Below are 21,064 nucleotides of genomic sequence, written 5' to 3'. Positions count from 1 at the left end.
TTTTCTAAAGGGAGATGGCTCTTTAGCATGCCAGGGTCACTCTGTGGCCTAAGAACTGATTCCTGAGACCAATACATAAGCATCAGCTCTGGAAAAAGCCTGTTTCAAAGCTGGCTGGCAGTTCCTGTTACCATGTAGAATTTTCTTTTCTGTTGAAGAGGTGGACCATCTGCCTTGTTTGAACAAAATATTGCCAGAGGATAAAAATACTGACTCAGGAATGGTGGGGCTCATGTTTGACTCTATTGCTTACTGTTTCTGTAGCTTTGGGCAAGTCAGTTCACCTCTCTGATCCACAGTTTGTTCTTCCGTAGAATAGTACTTAATTTGGGGGGTTGTTACGTGGTATAATGTGTGTAAAATATGGGACCTGGAACCTAGTCAATACTCAATAAAAGGTAGTGATTGTTAACACTGCTTTATTACTGCTGGGGTTCATCTTATTATTGATGTTACTTTAAACCAGGCTAATGGTTAGAACTTGGCTTTCCCGGAGAGGTTGGAGAGAGAGAGATTTGTTTTTTCTTCCATCTGGACCAAAATGTCAGGGAGAAATGTACTGGTCAGTTCAGACATTGGGGAGGCTATTCACTGTGCTGTTAAAAAAAGGGAGCACTGATTTACAGCCACAAAATTTGATGGGGGGCTCAAGCTTCTCCACTAACTACCTGTTGGAATTTAGGCAAGTCACTTAGTCCTTTTGAACTTTCTTTTTCCCTCATGCATCCTTCAAATGGTTGCCGGGAGGATTAATAACAATGTGTCATGCTTATCATTACAGTATCTACTATCTATTGAGTGCAAGGTATAGCTCAGGCATTGTGCTGAGGTTTTTAACAAATGTCAACGCATTTAGTCATCTCAACAATCCTGTGAAATAGATACTATCTCCAGCTTAACGTGACTCTAAAGCCTTATGTTTAACCACTCGTTGCTTGGTTAAAGGAGATCATGTCTTTAGAGATAAAAATTCTCCAGGTACCTGGGTGGCTCAGTGGGTTCAGCATCCGACTTTGGCTCAGGTCACATCTGGCTCTGTGCTGACAGCTCAGAGCCTGGAGCCCGCTTCAGATTCTGTGTCTCGCTTGATCTCTCTGCCCCTCCCCCACTAGCACTCTGTCTTTCATAAATAAATAAACCTTAAAAAATTTAAAAAAAAGATAAAAATTCTCTTTCTCCAAGTCTTTTTTTCTCAGAAAAAAAAAAAAAAAAAGATTTCTCCAAAGTCTTTTGAGGCCCTTGGTCCCTAATACAACATTTAGGAAATTTTAAATTCTGGCCCAGGCCACATTCCCATCCTCATATCCTATAGCTGAGATCCGTGTTCCTTTACTAGAGCCATAATTTTTTTGCCATTTCCCAGAATGCCATTCTCACACAGGCCTCTGAGCCTTTGTGTATCTGTTCCCTCTGACTGTAATGTTCTTCCCCTTCAAAACTCTTCTTATTCCCTTAGGATCAAAACAAGTGAACTTTTCTATAACCTGTGACTCTGATCTCTCAGGTAGAGCCAGTCACCTTGTCTTTTGTGTTTTCTGGGCACCCTGCGTATGACTCTCATATAGCACATATCACTTTGTTCCAGGATTATCTCTGAGAATCTGTGATTATCTCTGTTCAAAACATTGGTCAGTAAACTTTGAATTCCCAGTACCATACACAGTGCCTGGCACAAAGTAGATGATTAATACATGCTTATGGAATGAATGAATGGAATGTGTCTCGTGCGGATTCCCCCACCCCCTTTATGCCTCACTGACCTTCCCGACCTCACTTGTGATAGGAAAGAGTTCTTTCAGCTGAGTAATGTGTTAACACTGTAAGGTATGTTAGGACAGGCGATCTGTATTATTTAGAGAAGATTGGTTAGTGTTATAGTTACTCCCTTTTTATGCACAAAATTTAGGCAAATGGGTCTGGTCTGGTCTGGGGTTAGGGAACACTTGCCATTGTATGTATCCCAAGCACACAATTGCCCCCAAATTCCACACAAGAAATGTATCCTGAGACTGTAATCAGTACTGGTGAAAATATTTCCTTTTTTTCTTTTAATGTTTGAGGGAGAGAGAGAGAGAGAGAGAGAGAGAGAACCTGAATGGTGGAGGGGCAGAGAGAGAGAGGGAGACACAGGATCTGAAGCAGGCTCCAGGCTCTGAGCTATCAGCACAGAGCACGACGTGGGGCTTAAATTTACCAAATGCGAGATCATGACCTGAGCTGAAGTCGGACGCTCAACCGACTGAGCCACCCAGGGCCCCCAAGATTTGCAAAATTATGCACCAAGGTGTTAGCAATGTTTTTCTCTGGTGGGTGGAATTATAGGCATAAAACCCCTTTTGTGTAATAAAGATATTCTGAAGTTATATTTACTATTAAAACGTATTTGTATCTATGGCACTATTTGTAGGGTTTGTTTCCTAAATGCTCACACTTCCATTATATTAAAATAAAAATTTTCTTCCGAAATGATAGTGAAATGGCTGTAACTGATCAAAGTCTCCTTTCTATTATTTGTGACAAACTCTTCTGAAAATGACGTCTTTTGGACAATTCAGAATTGGATTTCTGGGGTGAAAAATTATCTTAATATAGCCAGAAGGAGAGGGTGAATTATAATTGCTTCTTTAAATGGATTTTATGTTGAGAGTTCTAACTGATTGATTTACAGTTGAAATCAGGCTTTCAAAAAATTCCCCAAATATATCCACAGAACAAAATGGTAAACACATCCACACTCCAGAGATAGTATTATAATGAGACATTTAGAATAGAGATCATAGGAAACCACAATTGCAGGCAAGGTGCCATCTGCAAGGCTAATGTAATTATATAGACCCAATCTCACATAGTTTTTCTCTTCACCAAATTCTTCTGGTGCTGAAGTTCTAGCCCTTGATTATGTGATATCTTATATTCTTCCCTACTCATTATTTGGAATCAATTTGTTTCTCTTCATCACATGGTAATTTTCTTAAGTAAGGATATGCCTTATATGTTTCTTCCCTAGCAAAAAACAAAACAAAAACAGCTAGGGATTCTGAGTAGAGAGTAGTAGATGAGGATCCTTGACCTTGACCTGTTTTTAATATCTCAAAATGTCAACCAGACATGGTATATTTTCCCACCTTAGAACCAGTTAGGGCAACTAAAATGACCATTTTCTTTGTCCTCGCTGGAGCTATATGTACAGAATGGTAATCTTAGTTATTTCTTGTTTTCTAGATGTGCCAATTGGCTGCTAAGGACATTATAAAAATTTCTGGGATGTGTGCGGAGGACCAATGATCAGAGCCCTATAGTTTGATAGTGAAAGAATCGCAAACTGTTGGCCAGGGACATACATGAACACAATGTTAATGTTATATATTATTTGGCTTGGGGTTGGAGAAGCCTATTTCATCAAGTTATTCACTCTGCTTGACATCAAATCGAGTCGACTGAATAGCAAGTTATTGACTGAGATTTTCAATTCCACTTGTTTGTTTTGAGACAGTAGTTTCCCATAAGTTGCATTAGAATACCTAGGGGAACTTTTATATTACAGATTTTTCAGTTTTCCTCTTCTCTACCCCAAGATTCTGATTTAGTAGGTCTGGGGTAAGGCCTGGGAACATGAATTTTTAACAAGCCCCCAGGTAATTATTATGCACACTTAAATACAGGAATTTCTACTGTAGATCAAAATTAAGTAACTTATGGGGTGCCTGGGTGGCTCAGTCGGTTGAGCATCCGGCTTCGGCTCAGGTCATGATCTCACGGTTCGTGAGTTTGAGCCCCGCGTCCGGCTCTGTGCTGACCACTCAGAGCCTGGAGCCTGCTTCGGATTCTGTGGCTCCCTCTCTCTCTGACCCTCCCCTGTTCATGCTCTGTCTCTGTCTCAAAAATAAATAAACATTGAAATTAAGTAACTTAAAAAAGAGTAGTTAGGTTTAAAGTTTATTTTTAAGTCTAGAAAAAGTAAAGAAGCCTGCAAGTGACATACCTAGGATAATTGCTAGAATGTTCCAGCTCTTGCCATCTCTTCTTTCTCCCTAATCTTATCCCCAGAGACAGCTTCTGGGTAACATTCCCTAAATGAAATGTGAAGACTGTGTTACCTGCCATGAGATTAATGAAATTCTCTGCTGATAGTATGACTCTTTTCCCCCTGGCTTCAAGGATGTGGAGACTCTAAAGAATGGCTAATATCAAAATGACAAGAAACAACAAGGGTTAGAGAAGATGTGGAAAAAAGGGAACACTGTGCACTGTCAGTGGGAGTGTGAATGGGTGTAGCCACTCTGGAAAACAGTATGAAGTTTCTAAAAAAAACTAAAAATAGAAATACCAGACGATCCAGTAATTCCACTTCTGGGTGTTTACCTGGGAAAAAAAAAGGACAACATTAAGAAGCTATATGCACTCCTATATTTATTGCAATATTATTTCTAATAGCCAAGCTATGGAAACCACTTATGTGCCTATCGATAGGTGAACGGAAAAAGAAGATGTGGTATATATATATATATATATATATATATATATATATATATATATATACACATATAATAGAATATATATATATATATGTATATATATACTCAGCCATAAAAATAATGAAATCTTGCCATTCCTGACAACATGGATGAAACTAAAGGGCATTATGCTAAGTGAAATATCAAAGACAATGGGGATGAAAAATACAGCACAGGGCATATAATCAATAATATTGCAATAACTGTATGGTGAGAAATGGTAAGTACAATTCATCCTTGTGGGCATTTCATAGTGTATATAAATGTTGAATCAGTATGCCATTCACCTGAAACTAACATAATATTATATGTCAACTATAATTCACTTAAAATTTTTTTAAAAAAGGATATGAAGACTTGAGAGACAAGGGGGAAAAAAGAGAGACAGATGGCTTTAGTGCACATTCATAATTCTGTTTAAAAAAGGTATAATTTGCTTCCAGACTATCTGTGAATAGATACACATTAGCCTAATTATTATTCTCCTCTTCTTATAAGATCATGTGTTTTTCCAACATTATAGGAAAGCCCGACTCTTATCTTTGCTGGGTTTGAATTCAGGATGTTTTCCGGTTTGGAAGCTGACCCCCTAAAAACGTTTCATTTAATTGTAACAATGCAGGGAGATGTCCCACTGCTCTGAAGAAAGTTATAAATAGTTATGTAAATAATCAAAACCAACATACTTTAATATAAATAGAGCCTCACATAAATTGGAGATCAACATGTGGAAATTGACATGAAGGAATATTTGTAGTAAATGAAATTTTCTGTTAGAATGATTACATTTAAAATATTTAAGATTTGGGGCACCTGGGTGGCTCAGTTAGTAGAGTATCCAGCTTTAGCCCAGGTCATGATCTCAGCGTTCTTGAGAACCTCGCATCAGGCTAGCTGCTGTCAGCACAGAGCCTGTTCAGATCCTCTGCCCCCTCTCACTGCCCCTCACCTACTCACGCTCTCTCTCAAAAAGTAACATTTGGGGGCACCTGGGTGGCTCAGTCGGTTAAGCATCCGACTTCGGCTCAGGTCATGATCTCACGGTCTGGGAGTTCGAGCCCCGTGTCGGGCTCTGTGCTGACAGCTCAGAGCCTGGAGCCTGTTTCAGATTCTGTGTCTCCCTCTCTCTCTGCCCCTCTCCTGTTCATGCTCTGTCTCTCTCTGTCTCAAAAATAAATAAAAACGTTAAAAAAATTAAAAAATAATAAACATTTAAGAAAAAAAAATTTCAAGATTCAATGCTAAGTGATGAAATCAACCCCAAAATATAACTAGCCCGAACCAAATTTGGGAGTCTTTTGTGTTCCTAAATCGAATTCCAGTCTGTGTGCGTGTGTGTGTGTGTGTGTGTGTGTGTGTGTGTGGTGGGGGTAGGTGGGGAGCTTTCTCAAACCAAGAACAAGCAATGCTATGGACATCAGCTGGGTATCCTACAATTCAATTCAATTCAAGTCTGATACTGTCTACCTGGAGAGAGCATCAGATTCCACAGTTGAAGTCCTTCAGGACCTCCCCGCTCCCTTCAGATGCCAATCACAAGCCTAGGTTGTCACCTGTGCTGCTGACAGAGCTGCTGCAGATTGGAAGTTCCCGTGACCTCCTCAGGTTTGATTAATCCTCTAGAACAGCTCACAGAACTCAAAGAAACATGTTATTTACTAGATCACCAGTTTCTTATACAAAGATGTGACTCCGGAACAGCTAGATGGAAGAGATGCATAGGGCAAGGCACGGGGAAAGAACGGGAGCTTACACGCCCTTTCCAGGCACAGCACTCTCCCTTACCTCCAAGTGTTTACCAGCCTGGAAGTTCTCTGAACCTCATTCTTTTTTTTTTTTTTTTTTCCATGCAGGTTTCATTACTTGGGCATGATTAATTGAATCATTCATTGGTCATTGGTTATTGATCAAATCTCCAGACCCTCTCTCCTTCCCGAAGATCACGGGGTGAGCCTGAAAGTTCCAACCCTCTGATCACAGGGTTGATGCCCGAGGGCAACCAGCCCAGGTCCTTGAGTTACCTAGGGTCTTTGCAAAAGTCACCTCATTAACATAACAAAAGACACACTTCCGTGGCTCTTATCATAGGAGATTTCAAGGATTTTAGGAGAGGTGCCAGAAATAGGACAGGGACCAAATATATCCAAGCAGTGCCCCCCTTATCCGAGGTTTCCCTTTCCATAGTTTTAGTTACCTGTGGTCGACAGAGGGTTTGGAAGCAGACCATACTCTTTGTGACGAATCGTCGGAAGGTGAATAGAAGCCTAGCGTGATCGTCCTTCTGACGAATCGTCAGCAGGTCAACAGAAACTAATGTTACTTACATACGTCCCGTTGCGTCTGTCATTTCACTTTGCTCCGTCTCGTCGTGTGGGCATTTTACCTTCTCCTGTGGTCGCAAGAAGGGTGAGTACAGTACAATAAGATATTTTGAGAAAGACCGCATCATTTTTTATTACGGTGTATTGTTATAATTGTTCCATTTTTAGTTCGTATTGTTAATCTCTTGCTGTGCCTCATTTGTAAGTTAAACTTTATCATAGGTATGTGTGTATAGGAAAAAAACATAGTATATATGGGGTTTGGTACTATCTACAGTTTCAGGCATCCCTTGGGAGTCTCGCAATGTAGTCCTTGTGTGTCAGGGGAACTCCTGTGTTTCTTATAAATCACAATATCAAGGGGAGGAATCCAAATTGAAAAATAAATAATGATGGTCATTTTTGTTTATCTTATTAAATTTATTGTAATTTCCCCTTTGTTTTCCAAACTCACTACACAAAGCGCATGATAACTTTCGGATCAGAAAGCAGATTTTTTAAAGACTGTCCGTCTCTACCTTGGGTACTTGCCTAACATTCATGTATCCACTCCCGTACAAAGGTTTGAATGTTACATAAAGAATACAGATCAATGTTTTGTGAAAGACATGCAGCTTTGGGGTCAAATGAGAGGGAAGCTGGGCCCTGGGGTTGCAAAGGTAGCAAGTGTCTGGTCGATTTGGAGTCACCCGCCCCCTCCCACCATATGAAACATTACCAACAACCTCAGCCCTCTTTCCCACAGAGTCCTGGCATCAAACATCCCAACACCCCACTAGTTACCAGCAATTGATTGGAGATGCACACAAGGAGCCATCTACTCATCTTTGCTGGCTTAATAGAGAGTACTTGCCCCTAAGGCACTGTATCTAATTGGGAGACATGGCAAACAGGAGATAAAGCAAAGTATAAAGATTAATTCCTAGTCCACAATAACCAAAGAAGAAATGCCAGAAGGCAGTCCGTGATTAATTGCCAAATGTATCATAGGAGGAGGGCATTTTATTTGGGGATGGTGAGAACAAATATTTTCCAGTATGTACCAACACTGTCTATGTGATGTCAAAATGTGGAAGAAAAATGTCTCCACCTCCCACTTTGCAGGTCAGATTCTTTTCCACTCCTGGATGGTCACGGCTGACACACACCTAGTTAAACAGTGACCCTGAACGTGTTGGTTTCTCTCTCTGGGTCTTAATTTTCTTTTACTTTAAAGTGAGTCAGGGGGCTCTGCTGTGAGAGGTTGTGGCAAATGTGACAATACGTAAATATTTTGAAACCGTAGGAGAAGGGCATGACAGTTACCGTCGTAAAACCCCTCCAGAGCTTTTATTTTCAGGAACTCAGTTTATCCCACAGTTCAAATAATGGCCTCCCCTTGTGTCTGCTGTGATAAGGCATCTTTTACACTCTACTTGGGAAGGTTTGCCAAACAGGTTGTGAGATGGTAATTGAATTTAACCCCTCTTTAGGGTGTCTGTATTGCTTTCACGCCTATGCTTGATAAGAGGTATATAGGCAGATAGTGGTGGTGACAAGGTGGTTACTTCACTTTAATTTGTAAAAACACGAATTTTGTCATGCTGTTTCACAGCAGCAGAACATTTCATAGTCTTTTTAGACTGCTTGCCAGCTTGAGGAAGCGTGTGAGGGCAGAGATGCTTATACCATATAACGGCAGGATAAAGAATGGCATTTTCCAGTGCTGTGCTAGGAGTCCAAAGACTTGGAGATTAGTGCCAACTTGGCTTCTTAGTAGCTGTATGCCTCTGAGTGTTGTGTCTGTTTTTTTTTCCTCTCTGCCAAACTCCCACTTTCTCCTTTTTTTTTTTTTTTTTTGAGAGCGAGAGTGCTATTGAATAAGGGGAGAGCGGGTGAGAGGGAGAGAGAGAGAAGCAGGGCTTACTCAAAGTTTGGGGCTTGAGCTCACCCAAAGTGGAGCTCAAACTCAACCTGATTTGGGGCTCAAACTCATGAGCTGTGAGATCATGACCTGAGCTGACATCAGATGCTTAACGACTGAGCCACCCAGGTGCCTCCCACTTTCCCCTTAGGGTAGCAGAAACCCATTTATCATGAGTAACTGACCCTTCTCCATTTAATGCACATCCCTAACTGAGGGATGGAATATGAATAGACCTGACCATTAAGAACAACGGTGTTTGAATGAGAGATGGTCCTGTGACCCAAACTGGGCCAATCAGAGTGAGTCCTGAGACCCTGCTATAAGTTTCAAGGAAGAAGAATTCTCTTTTCCATGGGAGGCTACTAAACTTACAGATGGCTGCCTTCTCACTCTGTGGATCACCTGCCTGAGAATGAAGCCAAACCAGAAGAGAAGAGATGTGCAAGAAGAGAAAAACATATCCCAGATAAATAGGGTGTGATCACCTAGACTCATACATTCCTGAATCCAGAAGTACCCCACTCAGGACCTCAAGGGCCTGGGCATCAGAATGTTGGCTGATTTGCTTAAGCTCTGAATTAGGTTTCTGTCATTTGCAGCCAGAGTTCCTAACTTACTGGGTGGGCGTTTCTCCTTCAGGGCCTCAACTTTCTTTTCTTTAAAGGGCCAGCTCCTTAAAAGAAAACAAAAACTTTATTTTGCCATTTGATTAAAAAAAGAATGTGTGAAAAAAAAAGCAGTATATGCTCATTGTAAAGTTCTTATGATATAGGAGAGGTTTATTAGGTCGTGTCCACGTTTATCCATTAAGTGTTGCTGTATAACCAATTGTACTCAAATCCAGTGGCTTGAAATAGCGTTTGTTATTACTCATGACTCAAATGTTGAGTTTGTTCTGCCAACGTGACCCGAACTTAGGGGATCCCTCTGGAGGTTGCTTACGTGTCTAAGGTCAGCTGGTGTACTCACATAGCCTCATCTGTAAATCTGGTGAGGCTGGCTGTCAGGCAGGGCAGTGGTGTGTTTGGGCTGTTTCTCTTATCACACAGCAGGCTGGTCTGGGGCTTATTCTCGTAGTGGCTGAGCAGGGCCTAAAAGAGCAAGTGGGAGCCTTCTGAGGCCTAGGTTTTTCACTGTCAGAACTTTCCTCCTGCTGCTTCTGTTGGCCAGAGCAAGTCACAATGCCAGCCAAGATTCAGGGGAAGGAGAAACCGATCCACATTTTGGTTGGAGGAGTTGCAAAATCACATTGCAGGCGGCATACCCCCAGGAAGGGGGAATAATAGGTCCTGTTTTTATAATCACTACATAAATGCAGTGAAATAATCACCGTTAATATTGTAAAGTACTTTCCTCTAGATTTATACTCAGAATATGTATCTTCTATTTCTTTTTATTTTGGAGAATACATATTTTCCAGAAAACATATTTCGTTTCATTTTTGGCGGTTGCTTATGAAAAATCGATACTTATGTATTGTCCTGCAACTTATTGTTTTCAATTTGACAGTTTATCTTGAACATATTTTTATGTCTCTGCATATTAACCTCTTCTATCGAGATTGAATGTAGATCATTTTCTTAGCTCTGACTTTCTGAGAGTCTGGGATTTTGTGACTCATTATGAATCAAATTTCCCCAATCCTCAAGCTAATTTCTTCAAAGTGGCACGAGAACTGTTGGAATCCCAAACAGCTGAAAAGTTGAGCATATAATCCTGGCTGAGAATATGTGTCAACTTTGAGTGTTGAGTGATTTCACCCTTGCTGGTTAGCAAATTACTTATCATTATTATTACGAATTTTTATAATGGTAATTACAAGATTGTCTCTATTGAAATTCTAGCAAATGACTCTCATTAGCCCATGGAAGTATATGCTCATTGTTCTGGATATAGTTGTCTTCTGGTTTTCACCAATTTAGCAAATGCTAAATAAAATTGGAAGACAGTAAGCTACTGAGAAAGGGAGTCCCATTATGGTAAGTGAAATGCTCACCGTATTGATTCCACAGCATCGTTAAAGAGCGATGATGGACTGAGGATTATTGGGCTCTGGCTCTTTGGTTTTGAGAAGTCATGAAGTCTTGAGAGCTGCTCACAGTTCTTCAAAGCATGCCCTCATAGTTCCTAAGTACCCTCAGCCGGAAGACAGCTTATACTGTAGTATCCGACTTTGGAAACCTGAACAGATTTCTTTTGTGTTATGATTAAGATCTTTTGGGAAATTTTAGCTAATAGATGTTAGCTAAAGAATGTCAAGGCAGTTATGGATCCTATGGTAAGTGATTCATCACTGAAATAGCTGCTTTCAATCTTTTTTTCCTTTAGCATAACCAACATGTAAGCATCAGTTACATTGACAGAATTGATCGAACCTATGTGATATGGCTAAGAGTAAGTGGACTTCTGTATCTATTATAGGGCAGAATTTTTCCCTCTATTCTTTCATTTATTCATTCAAAAATATTTATTGATCATCTACGGTTTGCTATGGGAATATAAAGATGAATACCCCAGTTTTTGTCCTCAAAGTCTTACATTTTAGTAAAGAGAAATTGATACCTATAATGTGATTTAAAGAGTTACGTGGACAAGAAGTAATATTATGGTATAAAGGAAATTTGAGATGACTTAGAAAGATACCTAAAAATAATATAATATATAATATAATAGCTTATGTAATATTTCTTTCAGTCAGGTTTCTTCAGAGAAACAGAACTAATAGAAGAATATCTATCTGCCATCTATCTGTTATCTTCTGTTAGGGGGGAGAGAGAGAGAGTCAGGGAGAGAGAGAGATGGATGGATTTATTTTAAGGAAATGGCTTCCAAGATTTTGGAGGCTGGAAAGTTCAAAATCTGCAGGGCAGGCTGACAGGCTAGAGGCTCAGGGAAAGTTCAAGTCCAAAGGCAATCTGATGGCAGAATTTCTTGTTCCTCTCAGAACTCCAATCTTGTTTTCTTAAAGCCTTCAAATGATTGGATGAGACTTACCCACATAATGGACAGTAGTCTGCTTTACTCGGTCTACTGATTTAAATGATAATCACATGTAAAAAAAATACCTTCACAACAACATCTGGGCTAGCATTTGACCCAAGTTGACATATAAAATTAACCATCACAATCTACCCCTTGTTAATTTGTACCTATACACATTTCCTTAACCCATAGTTAATTTCCAAATAAAGACAATAACAAAGACATACTCATATCTAACATACATGTATCCTTCTTATATCTTAAAAAGCACCAATCCTTGGGTAGTGTTTACTCTTCTCCTTGATATGTAACTTAAATATTATGATGTAAAGTTAATAATACTTAAGTACTATGATGTAAAGTTAAACCATCTTAGGGTATATGATATGGGAATAAGAGAAGGAAGAAAAAGATACTTGTTTGATATATACACATACAATCGTTACAAAATGATTAAGTACTAATGACAATTATGGTTTCTGTTTATTTAACTAGTCTTATAGTCATAACTGATATTTATGACTATCATCTACCACTACCCATTTTGTATTCATTTTGTTCCCATCAGGCATCTCAGCTGTTTGTGGTTCTTGTTTTTCTTTTTTAATTTCTGAAAGAGAGAGAAGGGGACAAGGGAAGAGGGAGAAAGAGAGACAGAGAAAGAGAGAGAGAGTCTTAAGCAGGCTCCATACTCAGTACAGAGCCCAATGCGGGGCTCCATCCCATGACCCTGGGATCATGACTTGAGCCAAAATCAAGAGTGTGATACTCAGCTGAGCCACCCAGGTGCCCTTGAGCTGGTTGTGGTTCTTTACGTTGTGTGGTGACCCAACCATTCGTTCTTGAAGAGACGGAGCTTTAGTAGTCCTGCCTAATTTTATTTGTTATAGTTTTCCATTGACTTTAATCCCAAAGCAAGAGAGTACTATGGGACACCCTAAAGGATCTCCTATATTCCATACACACTCTTCCTAACCTCCATGTGGAGTGTGGTCTGGTTTTCCCTTGGTGATTAGGATCAGTCGCCCCAGCCACCATACTAACTCCCTTCTTTCCTTGTTAATTTGGAGGCATGAGGAACCCAAAGTGGTAGGGTGACAGTCTTAACTTCTAATTAATGGAATTATTGTTGTGTTTTCTGGTGAAAGCATTCCTCCCCCCTGGAACTAGGACCTCTAGCTCCACAGAGGATAAGGTTTCAGGGTTAGGAAGCCCCAAATTTTGTAGGGATCACTAAGGATATTTGCTAGTAGATCATCCCTTGATTCCTGGAATCATCAATCTTGGCTATGGAAGAAAGAGCACCATATATTAGATGCTAATTCAGAGCATATATAGCCTCCTAGAGAACCTCGTCTCAGCTCTGCAAGGCTTTGCTCCCTAGCTAGCATTATAATTGAGTCTTTGAAAGATCATTCCACCAGTCTGACAAGCTTGCCACTCCAGAATACTGGGTAACATGCTAAAACCAGTAAATTCCATAATCATAGGCCCATTGCTGCACTTCATTTTCTATGAAGTGAGTTCCTTGATCAGAAGCACTTTTGTGTGGAATAACATGAATGTGGTTAAGGTATTCTGTAAGTCCGCAGATGGTAGTTTTGGCAGAAGCATTGAGTGCAAGGAAGGCAAATCTATATCCAGTTTAAGTGTCTATTCCAGTAAAAACAAAATGCTGCCTCTTTCCTGATGGAAGCAGTCCAGTGTAATCAGCCTGCCACCAGGTAACTGCTGATCACCTGGAGAATGCTGCTAATCAGGAACTCAGTTCTGGTCTCTGCTGCTGAGAGAGGTTAGGAGAGGGTAAGGTCACATAGCTAATAAGGAAATGCAACTCCAAAGTCTGTGTCTTAACTGGTGTACTCTATCTGGCTTGTGGCAATGAGAAATGGCCCCAACGTGAGCACAAAGTAAAATAGTTTTCAGAAATACCCTGGGGTTTAGGATGAAGTACCTAATTAAACTCACAAGACCTAACTTTGATTACAAGTTAGCTAGTAACTTTTTATATGACTTGAGTAGCTCCCTTTATCCTTCTGTGCATAATTTGTAAAATGATCGTATTAACCCAAATCATGAGTCTTCAAATGATGTTCATAATGTTTGGTTGTTCCAAGGTTCTAGCAGTGAGAGGGCAAATGCGTGGCTTCTGCGTAGCTCCTCACTGCCATCTTTTCTTTAGCCAGAGAATCTTAACTTTCAACAGTTTCATCTGTAGGAGACTGAAGATCACTGGAACCAAAGATCAGATATCTTCTGTCTTCAATACTATAGCAGCGTGATATTGAGATTCAGCCAACATTTACTATACCAGAAGTTCTTCTACTTATGAGCTTTAAACCTAAAACTTGTTTTCAGTTATGTATTGTTTAGTGGATTAACACATCCATGTGTTATTTGTTATGATTTTTCTTAGTTGGACAAGTGGTTCTTTCACTCCACATGGTATTGGCTTGGATAGCTCATGAAGTTTCATTCAACTAATGACTGGGCTGTAAGGCTCCAGAAGTCCCGTTTCACATGTCTGAGGTCTCAGCACTGGCAGATAGTTAGGAAGCCTTGATTCTTTACCTCGTGTCTTTTTATACTCCATGGCCTCTACGTGAGGCGTCTCCCAACACAGGCTAGCCTGGACTTAGGTAGCATGGTGGCTTCTTTTACTTGTCATTTATGCTATATTTGATTGGTCAGTGCATGTTGCAATGACAGTCCAGGTTTAAAGGGAAGAGAAATAGGGGCGCCTGGGTGGCTCAGGTGGTTGAACGTCCGGCTTCCACTCAAGTCATGATCTCATGGTTTGTGAGTTCGAGCCCCACGTTGGGCTCTGTGCTAACAGCTCAGAGCCTGGAGCCTGTTTCAGATTCTGTGTCTCCCTCTCTCTCTGCTCCCCACCCTGCTCAGGCTCTGTCTCTCTCTGTCTGTCTCAAAAATAAATAAACATTAAAAAATTTTTAAAAAAATAAAGGGAAGAGAAATAGATTTCCACCTCTGATAGTAGGAGCTATGTGTACATACAGGAAGGAGAAATTATTGGCTTGTTTTTGGTTTCATTGATTTTCTTTACTGGTTTTCTATTCTTTATTTCATTAATTTCTGCTCTGATCTTTATTATTTCCTAACGTCTTCTTGCTTTGTGTTAGTTTACTCTTTTATTTCTTCTCTCAGTGTCTTACGTCTTAAGGTAGAAGGTTATGTTATCAATTTCTTTTTCTTTCTCTTTCTTTCTTTCTTTCTCTTTCTTTCTTTCTTTCTGAGAGAGAGTGCACACACACGAGCAGGAGAGAGGGGCAGAGAGAGAGAGAGAGAGAGAGAGTGCGAAAGCGAATCCTAGGTGGGCTCTATGGTCATGCTCAGCCCAGAGCACAATGCAGGGCTTGATCCCTCAACCCTGGGATCATGACCTGAGTTGAAATCAAGAGTTGGATGCCAACCAACTGAATCATCCAGGCACCCCAGATCTTTCTTATTTTTAAATATAGTCATTTATAGCTATAAATTTCTCTTTAAACACTCTTTAGCTGCATACCATGAGTTTTGGTATCATGTCTTATTTTCACTCAACACAAAGTGTTTTCTTTCATTTGTGATTTCTTCTTTGATCCATTAGTTATTTAGGAGTGGGTTGTTTAATTTGTGATACTTTTGTCTTTCCACAATTTCTTTTATTGACTGATTTATAATTTATTCAGTTGTGGTCAAACAACATACTATGTATTATTTCAGTTATTTTGAATATATTGAGGGTTGTTTTGTGGCCTAGCATATGGTCTGTTCTTTCAAGTGAGTTCCTTATGAATAATGTGTCTTCTCTGTTGTTTGTTGGAGCATTTTACATATGTCTTTTAGGTCTACCTGGTTTACCTTGTTCAAGTCTTCTCTTAACTTATTGATATCATAGTTATATGTATTATTGAAGGTAAAGTATTGCAGTCCCAGCTGTTAATGTCAAATTGTTTATTTCTTCTGCAATTCTGTCAGTTTTGCTTCCTGTATTTTGGAGCTCTGTTGTTAGGTGCATAGATGTTTATAACTGTTGTATCTTCCTGACTGACTGACTCTTTACCACTATGAAGTGTCCATATTTATCTCTAGCAACACTTTTTTTTGTTTTAAAATATATTTTGTCTAATATTAGTGTAACTACTTCAGCTTTTTTGTTATTGCTATTTACATGGCATATATTTTCCCCATCCTTTTACTTTCTGTATAGTTGTGTCTTTGGATTTAAAGTGTGTATACTATAGTTGGATCTCTACCTTTTAATTGGATTACTTAATCCATCACATTTGATGTTATTACTATATAATGGGATTTATGTGTGCCATTTTACTTTCTGTTTTCTACATAATACATGTCTAATGTGCTCCCCTATCCTTCCTTTGTTTCTTCCTTATGCATTAAGTGAGTATTTTCTTTTCTTTTTTTTTTTTTAACATTTATTTATTTTTGAGACAGAGAGAGACAGAGCATGAACAGGGGAGGGGTAGAGAGAGAGGGAGACACAGAATCCGAAACAGGCTCCAGGCTCTGAGCTGTCAGCACAGAGCCCGACGCGGGGCTCGAACTCACGGACTGTGAGATCATGACCTGAGCTGAAGTCAGACGCCCAACCGACCAAGCCACCCAGACACCCTTAAGTGAGTATTTTCTAATGAAACATGTAAATTCCTTTAATGATCTTTTCACTATATATTTTTGGGTTATTTTCTTGGTGATTGCTTTAGGGCTGACCAAATACATATAAATTTATAAGAATCAACTTTAGATTTGTTACAAATGTAATTCTGATATGATACGGACATTATTCCTATGTAGCTCTATTCCATTTTCCCCTGTTTATGTTATTATTGTTACATATATAACATCTATACATGTTATAGACTCAATAATACATTGTCATAATTATTGCTTTATATAATTTTAAATCTATAAGCAAACTTGAGAGGAAAAAGGAGACAAGTATATATTTATAGAGTTTGTTATATTAACCTTCCTATTTACATTTTGCAGTTCTTTTCATTTCTGTGAATTCAAGTTACCATCTGGTGTGATTTCTTTACTCCAGTATAGCTTTGCTCTGACCCACCACCTTTGTGATGTTATTGTCAAATATTCTACACTTCTATGTGTTATAGGCCTAACTATACAAGTATATGCACCTTTTTTTTATACAGCTGCTTATTAAATTAGCTAACAGAAGAAAGTAAATGAAATAATCTTTTATACTGTCTTTTATGACTACACATACCTTTGCTGGTACATATTTTGTGTGTGTGTGTGTGTGTGTGTGTGTGTGTGTGTGTATGGATTTCAGTTACCATCTGGGAATATTTTCTTTCAGGCTAATGAACTTCCTTTAGTTTTCTGATAAGGTGATTAATGACAATTTTTGTAGACAATCTATCTCAAATTATTATAGAATTCAGCAAAGCCATGTGCTGGACCAGAAGCATATCAGCTGTACCTATCGCCAACAGATGGCATTAGAGTTTGCATCAGTAGAATCACAAATGCTCTTATGATCATATTGGTTGGAGCTTTAAGTTTAAGTAGAGGCCCTTCAGTAACGCTGGCCAGTGTGCTAAGCAAGCCTTCTGGGGAGGGATCCCAGGAAGGTCAAAGAAGGGCAAGCTCCCAGGCATGGGCTAGGGCTTTGTAGTGGTCAAAAGTGGCTGCCTTGGTTGGTATGATTCACAAAACAGAGGATAGGAGGCTTCTAGCTTTGGCTTCTTTCTAAGACAAAGAAAATATTCTCAATTATGCTGTGGCAGCTTGAAAATGGGTCATATCTACAGTCTTAGCTATTTTGTGGTGACCCTATAATCTAAACCAGCTCCTTCTTCTCTATTCAATTTGGAAAAATCATTAAAACGAAACAAGATCCCAATTAGGAAAGACATACTACATAATAGATAATTACTGTTTTGTTTTTTTGTTTTTTTGTTTTTTTTTCAAAAAATGAGTATCTTTGGATATACCTGGATTGGGAGAAGCAGTGCCAAACACCATGGGCTAGGTACCATGCTTGACATCATCAGCAGTTTCTCTCTAATGCTTCATGAAAACAACCCTCTGAGTCAGATGCTATTATCTCCTGTCTATAGAAGCAGAATCTGGAGCTCTGAGAGTTTAAGTAACACATCTAGTGAGTGGAAGAGAGTTGAAATTCAGGTCTTTGTGTCCCAAGTCTTATGGCAGTTTTGAGGGTCAAAATGGTAAATTTGAGGTGTTGAGAGCACTTTTTAGTTCTTCTGCTTTAGCTTGGATCATTTTTGTTAACATCCCACCCTTCCCCATTCTGCCTGTACCCAGTTTATGGTCCGTTGTTTGCTCTGTTTTATGTGTAGACTGATATCCTAACTAAGTATACATTCTATTTGATGGTTCAATCATTTGGAAATTGTAGTATATATTTTTTTCTGTCCTTCTTACTGATAGGAATAAATTTGTGGTGCACATTTGCCTTCTAAATAGTAAAAAGTTAGACTGGGGTTTGTTGATGTGTCAAGTTGACTTGCAGGTTGTGACACCTTGAACATTCTCATGAGATTATTGTAATCAAAGCTGATTAGATTGCTGGCTGGTGGGTAAAAAATACTGGCCTGGCTGTTATGCCATCATATTGCATCACTCTGTCTACCATAAACCAGTTAACTGACTGTAGGCAAGTTATTTTGTCTTGCTGGACTTTAATTCTGTTAAACTAAGGAGTTGTGTCTGATACTCTTAAGTTTCTTTGAATTTAGGACTAGGACTTTGCTATGGCCTCATTAGACCATTAGCTATGGCTCCCATCAGAGGTTAGGAGAAAAATAACTCCGAAGGCCTAAGAGCTGGTGTTTTCCTTGTCCCTCCATCATTCTAGCTGCAGGGCACACAAGGCAATTGCCCAGCTGTTGGCTCATCCAAGCTCTTTCCCACCCAACCTGTACAGTTCCATTTGAAATCTCACGCCTTGTTACCTTCTGAGATTTTCTGGTTTCTGAATGCAGAGACTCACTTCCCACAATCTCAGTACCACCAGTATAATGATGGTACTTGTTGCCTTGTATTGAGCCCTACTATATTCCAGTGTTATGCTATGTTTTGAACACCTACTATAGGAACTGTTAAAAGCACTTTCCGTAGATTATCTCATCTAACAATCGCAACCTGTCAGTAAAGTGGATTCATGATTATCCCCAATGTGTTAAGATGAAGAAAATGAAGACCAGAGAGAGAGTAAGAAGCAGAACTAGGTTTAGAACTCAAGCTCTCTGATACCAGAACCCGTATTTTCACTACCAGCCTGTGTCCTGTGGGAAGTGAAAGATCTCAGTACAATTAACCTGAAAGGGGATTCTGGGCATGTGGTACATCTTTTTAAACTGTATGTCTGCTTCCCAGCGGGAGAGGAATGGAATGAATATTTGGAGATAACCAGAATGTGTAATCTTGGGCTTTAGATAAAATTGCTAAAAATAATTTAAGACCAGATAGGAAGTTCTCAGTAGTTCATAACTAAGAACCACCTATCAAGGTAGGGAGCTAGAAGAAAGAAAGGCAAGTATGGTGTTACCCTGGGTAGATGGAAAGGACAGGACCCTTCCATTCAAGTTGGATGATACAAGAATAAAGACCAATAAACCAAGTGTTTGGGTATCATTTCCCCTGTCACAATTGCATCTAATGGAATTATAGACTCAAGCAAACCACTTCAAAATGGCTTCTACCTTGGCATTCATGGAGATGTACGCCTATGGCATCAGTCATCTAGCCATAAGACCAAAGAACTGTTCTAATCAGTGTAGCCTCCCACCCATGTGAGGTGCCTTTTGTGGACAACACTGGGTGAAACTACAGAGTGGAGACAGTTGTCCTTTCTGACCTTGCTTCTATTCTTTGGGTCAAAGGTCGTAGGTGGAGAAAGGAACATCCAGGCTACTTCTCACCGAAAACTCATGTCCTAGTCTTTGTGCTCAGATTGTTCATTATCAGCTTGGGAAGGGACATCACTAGGGTTTAAAAGGTCAGAACCAACTATACAGTATCAGTTATTATATTGGTATTTTGGTGGTGGGCAGCACTTTTGTAGTTAAGCTTTCTGCTGACTTGCACTGTTTCTCTGTAGATCACTTATCTTGGTTTAATAAGTAGATGGCAGGTTATTTTGTGTGTTCTTGAATGAATTTGACATGTACACAACTTGAATCAAGCTGAGAAAATTCCCTGTTGCTGCTTTACTCTTTTACCTCAACTTTGGCCTTCCCACACAGGAAACATGCTCACAAGAGCGATCTTCAGGCTCTCTGCTAATGCTGTTGTTCTTCAAGGGCAGTCTAACGTTGCCTTTACGTAGGTGGGAAAATGGAGACACTTATTCAAGAATAAGTAGCAAGCGTACAAAATCTAGAATGTACCCCCTCTATGTAGGGGAAAGTTACTAAATAATGAATAATAATTCCTTTTACATAATACAAATATAATACAAATATACATAATACAAATTACAAAAATAGTAATTCTTTTTTAAAAAAAGTGCAATTGGGGTGCCTGGGTGGCTCAGTCAGTTAAGCATCAGACTTTGACTCAGGTCATGATCTCGCCGTTCATGGGTTCGAGCCCCGCATCAGGCTCTGTGCTGACAGCTGGAATGTGGAGCCTGCTTCAGTTTCTGTGTCCCCCTCTCTCTCTGCCCCTTCCCTGCTTGTGCTCTGTCTCTGTCTCTCTCAAAAATATACCTTAAAAAAATAAAAAAAGCGCAACTATTTCCAAAATAAAGCACTCTGGAGTCTAAAATCTTTTAAGCCTCTACATTCAATGATTTTTATGCAAATTATTTCATTGTTTTTCTTGTGCCAAATACAAGTAATGATAGTCCTTTTAAAAAGCTTAACAAAGAGCTGTTCTAATGGTGTCAATTTGGTTTTACAGATTCATTTAGCTGGAGGAACGTATTTACAATAGCCAAACAGGATTTTATGGAGTAATTAGTGGCTAGAAAGAAAGAGGAACAAACATTTTCTTGAAATAAGGGCATCTCAAGTGCCTTTGATAAGCAGATAGCTTGTGATGTTCTTCCAATTCCATCAGATTCATCTACTCTGAACTCTAGCTACCATTCCTACAGACCCAGAGTGCACCTTTGTTCCCAAGCAGTGGGGCCAGTGAGAGTGACTTCTGTGGCTTGGATCGGAAGGACTTGATCCAAAGCCGGTCTTCCTTTAGACCAAGAAAATTTTGATTCTGGCATATGTAAGGCTTGGAGAAGGTCTAGTACCATCATAAGGACCATCCACCATTCCCACTCTTCAACCATTTAACAACAAGTTAAAAGTAAATGAGGTAAATCTAGTTTTCAT

This window comes from Panthera pardus, unplaced genomic scaffold (genome assembly GCF_024362965.1).
Source record: "Panthera pardus isolate Hobbes unplaced genomic scaffold, ASM2436296v1 HiC_scaffold_8, whole genome shotgun sequence".
In the NCBI taxonomy this organism is placed as follows: Eukaryota; Metazoa; Chordata; class Mammalia; order Carnivora; family Felidae; genus Panthera; species Panthera pardus.
The sequence above is the reverse complement of the archived record's forward strand: the minus strand, read 5'-3'. Positions refer to the sequence as shown.